The sequence below is a fragment of the Urocampus carinirostris genome, chromosome 5 (assembly GCF_059441175.1).
Source record: "Urocampus carinirostris isolate Australia breed hairy pipefish chromosome 5, RoL_Ucar_1.0, whole genome shotgun sequence".
Taxonomy (NCBI): Eukaryota; Metazoa; Chordata; class Actinopteri; order Syngnathiformes; family Syngnathidae; genus Urocampus; species Urocampus carinirostris.
The window spans coordinates 44,135,778-44,141,796 of NC_142353.1; positions in this window are offsets into that span (position 1 = coordinate 44,135,778).

Genomic DNA, 6,019 nt, shown 5'->3' on the forward strand with positions numbered 1-6,019 from the left:
AATATAATATAATATAATATAATATAATGTAATGTAATATCTCATCTCATTAGCTGCACCGCTTATCCTCAGTAGGGTCGCGGGGGTGCTGGAGCCCATCCCAGCAATCATCGGGCAGTGTATTATAATATAATGTGATATAATAGAATATAGAATAGGCAGCACGGCGGCGTAGTGGTTAGTGCGTGTCCGGCACAGTTCTAAGGTCTTGGGAACCAACCTGTGTGGGTTCAAATCCAGCTCCAGACTTGCTGTGCGGAGTTTGTATGTTCTCCCTGTGCTTGCGTGGGTTTCCTCCTGGCACTCCGGTTTTCTCCCACATTCCAAAAACATGCATTTCAGGTGGATTGGCCGGTCCAAATTGTCCCTAGGAGTGAATGAGCGAGCGAGTTGTCTGTCCCTGTGTGCCCTGCGATTGGCTGGCAACCAGTTCAGGGTGTCCCCTGCCCACTGCCCGATGATGGCTGGGATGGGCTCCAGCACCCCCGCGACCCTACTGATGATAAGCGGTGCAGATAATGGATGGATAATATAGAATAGTTTTTGTTGCAATTTATTATAACCAGTGTTGGGCACGTTACTTTAAAAAAGTAATTAGTCATACTGTAGTTATGTCATGATTACCGATGTGAATCACCTGTGCCTGCTCATTTGGCGCCAACTGCCGCGGGTTCTGATTGGCTCCCTGTCAGTATTTGAACTGAGTCCTGTCAATCCCCGGTTGTCAGTCTGTCTGCAAACCTCAGTTAACACTAGGCAAGCCTTTTTCGACCCTGACTCCCACCTGTTTTTGCTGCCGTCTGTCCCCCGGCTTCCCCCGGCTTCGACCCGTTTTTGATCCTGACCATGTCTACTCTTCTGTCCTGGCTTTCGACCTTTTTTGTCCTGACCATGTCTTCTCTCTGAATCTGGCTTCCGACTTTGACCACGTTTTTGCTCTCCTGTTCTTTCGACGTCTTTTGTCCCCGACTATGTCTTCTCTCCGAATCTGGCTTCCGACCACGTTTTTGCTCTCCTGTCCCGGCTACTGACGTGTTTTTTCCGTCCCTGACTCCGCCATCGCTCGCCACGGAAAATCCACTTCCGCGTTCGGTGCACAATCCGAGTATCAGAGGGACCTGCTTCCCGTGTCCAGCAATCACCGGATCGTGTGCGCAACTCTTTCTCTTTCTTCCAATAAAACTTGTGAGAAACGCAACGCAAGTGGGTCCTGTCTCCATTCTGGTCTTGATAGTTGAATACACGTTGAAAAGACTCAAGTTGCGTCCAAAAGTCGTCTCTATTTGCTTAAAAAGTTGAAAAAACATCATGAGGAGTTGAAAATATGATGAAAATACGCCACAGTCACGTCTAGTTACTCACTACTTCCTCCAGTTAGTAAGGAAGTTACTTAGCTAAATAGATCTTTTGCTAAAGTAACAAGTTACAATGGAAAGTAACTATTTTCTGTTACTTTAAAAAGAAGTTTTATGTCAAAGAATTTAAAATTTTCTGAGCAGTATTCGAGTCAGTTGACTGGAGAAGAGCAGACCGGTAGATGTGTTATAGAACCTTATCCTATTGATTGCACCTCACCAGCAACATATTTATCCTACACTTGAAAAACAACAAAAATAAAACTATATAATATGATAAAATAACAATCAGCATGAATATAAACACGCACCAAAACGTATGCAAAAATGCCTAAAAAAAATCGACGCAAACACGCATGAAAACAGACGTAAACACACTAAAAAGCTAACGTGAATGCACACAAAAAACGTACATAAACACGCAAAAAAAACGTACATTAAATGCACCCGCAAAAACATAAACACGAAAAAGTACGAACGAAGACGTACGCACGAAAACATACGCAAGAAAAAGTACGCACATAAACGTACGCAAGAAAAAGTACGCACAAAAAATGTACGCTCAAAATCGAGGTAAAAGCACACAAAATGTACATAACGCACCGCTTTTGACCATCAGTACTTCTTCCAAAAAAGTAACTAAGTTACTCACTGAATGATATAATGCAATTGTGTGTTTAATTGCTGTTAAAAATGTCGGAAAAAATGGTTAAAACGTCATATTGTCAGATATAACGTAATTGTGAATATGCTTAATTGCTGTTAAAATCCTCGAGAAAAAAATGTTCAAACCTCACATTGTTTATATGCTGTTAATAGTGTCAATAAAATTGTTCAAAAAAATAATTTAGTTACAATCGCATATTGTCAGATATAACGAAATTGTGAATACTGTATGCTTAATTGCTGTTAAAATTGTCGAGAAAAACCTTGCATTGTTTATTTGCTGTTAATAGTGTCAATAAAATTGTTCAAACCAAACTCTATGGTAAAATTAATTATGTACCCCCAACAAAGTAACTATTTCTGTTGATTTTTTCCGAGCAAATAAAAAACATCGTGTTTACTTGGAGAGATGGGTAATTCTGACTGTTTTTAGAGAAGCGGTGTGATCGGCTCAACTCACTAAAAAAGAGTCGACTCTTTTGGGTGCCAAACGGCTCTTCAGGTTGTTTTTTGGTTGCTTTATTGCCTACATGATATTTCTGTGTAAAGGCACATTTTTGTTTGCTTCTCCTCTCCTTTCATGTTTTGTTCAGTTGGAGTGTTCCAACAAATATTGTCTTTGTTTAGCTTGTCCCAACTTACAGTATATTGTGTTGTCTGTCTTTCATGTTTTGTTCATTCAAGGCTAGTCAGCATGCGAGCATTATATTTCATGGTTTCGTTGTCATGGCGCTTTTATTGTCGTCTCAGCCGTGTGTGGGAATGTTTCTTATGTTTTTTTTTTTCGTTTTTCATGTTTTGTTCTGTTAGAACTAGATGGCATTGTAATTCCCTCTTTACCCCCCTTCCATGTTGTGGTCAGTTAGAATTAGTTTTTGTTCCTTTTTCATATTTCACGATCTCGTCAACATGGCATAATTGTTGTTGTTCTGTCCACAGTCATTGTTGTCCAACTTCATGTTTTGTTCAGTTATACCTTCCCAATGTTCCACCATATCCACTGTTTTTCCCTTTCATGTTTTGTTCAGTCAAGGCTAATAAGCATGCTAGCATTATATTTCATGGTCTAGTTGTCATGGCGCTTTTATTGTCTCAGCCGTGTGTGGGAATGTTTCTTATGTTTCTTCCTTTTTCATGTTTTGTTCTGTTAGACCTAGATGGCATTGTAATTCCCTGTTTACCCGCCTTCCATGTTCTGGTCAGTTAGAATTAGTTAGTGTTCCTTCTTTATATTTCACGATCTCGTCGGCATGGCCTAATTGTTGTTGTTCTGTCCACAGTCATTGTTGTCCAACTTCATGTTTTGTTCAGTTATACCTTCCCATTGTTCCACCATATCCACTGTTTTCCTCTTTCATGTTTTGTTCAGTCAAGGCTTATAAGCATGCGAGCATTATATTTCATGGTCTAGTTGTCATGGCGCTTTTATTGTCTCAGCCGTGTGTGGGAATGTTTCTTATGTTTTCTTCATTTTTCTTGTTTTGTTCTGTTAGAACTAGATGGCATTGTAACATTCGCTGTATGACTTCGTTCCATGTTCTGGTCAGTTAGAGGTTGTGAGTGTTCCTGCTTTATATTTCACGATCTCGTCGACACGGCCTAATTGTTGTTCTGTTCACGGTTGAGAATGTTTTGTTTGTCGTCCCCCTTTCATGTTTTGTTCAGTTAGACCCTCCCAATGTTCCACCGTATCCACTGTTTTCCATTTTCATGTTTTGTTCAGTTAGAGTTAGTTAGCTTTCCTGCATTATATTTCATGGTCCTGTTGTCATGACACACTTGTTCTGTGTGTAGAAATGTTCCTTCAGGTGTCTTTCTTTCATATTTTGTTCTTTTAGAACTAGTTTGCATTTTAACATACGCTGTTTGTCTTCCTTTTATGTTCTGTTTAGAATTTCTGCATAATATTTCGTGGTCTATTTGTCATTGGCACTATTGTTGTTTGGTTCATGGGCAAGAATGTTTTGTGTATTGTCCTCCATTTATGTTTTGTTCAGTTACAGCTTTTTTTTTAAGTTCCACTCTTTTCCGTTTTCATGTTTTGTTCAGTTATAGTTAGCTTCCCTGCATTATATTTAATGGTCCCATAGTCATGGCACTCTTGTTGTTCTGTCTGAGTGTGGGAATGTTTCTGTTTCTCCAGGTGTCTATTTTCATGTTTTGTTCAGTTAGACCTTCCAATGTTCCACCGTATCCACTGTTTTTCATTTTCATGTTTTGTTCAATTAGAGTTAGTTAGCTTTCCTGCGTTATATTTATGGTCCTGTTGTCATGGCACACTTGTTCTGTCTGCGTATGGGAATGTTCTATGAAGTGTCTTCCTTTTATATTTTGTTCTTTTAGAACTAGTTTGTATTTTAACATACGCTGTTTGTCTTCCTTTCATGTTCTGTTTAGCATTTCTGCATAATATTTCATGGTCTATTTGTCATTGGCACTATTGTCTTGTTCTGTTCACCGGCAACAATGTTTTGTTATATGTCCTCCATTTATGTTTTGTTCAGTTAGAGCTTTTTTTTTACTATCAAACAGTTCCACTCTTTTTTTTGTTTTCATGTTTTGTGCAGTTATAGTTAGTTTCCCTGCATTGTATTTAATGGTCCCATTGTCATGGCACACTTGTTGTTCTGTCTGAGTGTGGGAATGTTTTTAGTGTTTTGACATGATGTAGCAGGGCTGTTCTTATAAGTATCTTTGATCCGTGTGAATTCTGAAGATCTTAGTTAACTTTCTTGTTCTTTTTCTGTACGCTATCTGCTTCTCTGTAAATACATTTTTTGTTTTTTTTTCAAGTTGGGTTCATTTGAATCTAGTGTTTTGACATGATGTAGCAGGGTAATGCAGTCTTAGAGTACCTTTAATGTCGTTGCATTCTGAAGATCATAGTAAACTTCCTTGTTCTGTTTCTGTACATTTATCTGATACTGATTCCTTCTCTGTAAACACATTTTGTGTGTTCTTTCTTTCAAGTTGGGTTCATTTGAATCTAGTGTTTTGACATGATGTAGCAGGGTAATGCAGTCTTAGAGTATCTTTAATGTTTTTGCATTATGACGATCCTAGTAAATTTCTTGTTCTGTTTCTGTACATTTATCTGATACAGGTTCCTTCTCTGTAAATACATTTTGTGTCTTCTTTCTTTCAAGTTGGGTTTATTCGAATCTAGTTAGTGTTTTGACATGATGTAGCAGGGTAATGCAGTCTTAGAGTATCTTTCATGTTTTTGCATTATGACGATCCTAGTAAATTTCTTGTTCTGTTTCTGTACATTTATCTGATACAGATTCTTTCTCTGTAAATAAATTTTGTGTCTTCTTTCTTTCAAGTTTTGATCATTTTGTTCTAGCTAGTGTTTTCGACATGACGTAGCAGGGCTATTCTTATAAGTATCTTTCATCGGTGTGAATTCTGAAGCTCTTAGTTAACTTTCTTGTTCTTTTTCTGTTTGCTATCTGCTTCTCTGTTAAGATGTCTTTCTTTCAAGTTTTTTTTTTTTATCAAGTTGTTTTTTGACATGATGTAGCAGTCTTATGCAGTCTGTAATGCAGTCTTGGAGTATCTTTAATATCTTTGCATTCTGGAGATCCTAGTAAACTTCCTTGTTCTGTTTCTGTACATTTATCTGATATAGATTCTTTCTCTGGAAACATTTTGTTTGTTCTTTCTTTCAAGTTGGGTTCATTCGAATCGAGTTGGTGTTTTGACATCATGTAGCAGGGCTGTGTCGTATTTTTTTTAAACGTGTTTGAGTTCTGAAGACCCCATTCAACTTCATGGTCCTCTTTTCATCCCTTCTTCGAGGTCTTTCCTCAAATGGAATTTTACGTCTCAATCGACGAAATCTATTTCCCTGGGCCACCCCGGAACCTGACGCACATCAAAGTTTCGCTCGAGTCCACGCGAGATTTGCGTGATTGACGACTAACAAGCCGGGGAAATACCACCCAAAACGGACCCCCACCCCCCTCCACCTCTTCTCCATTTTCGGAGCCTGGCGT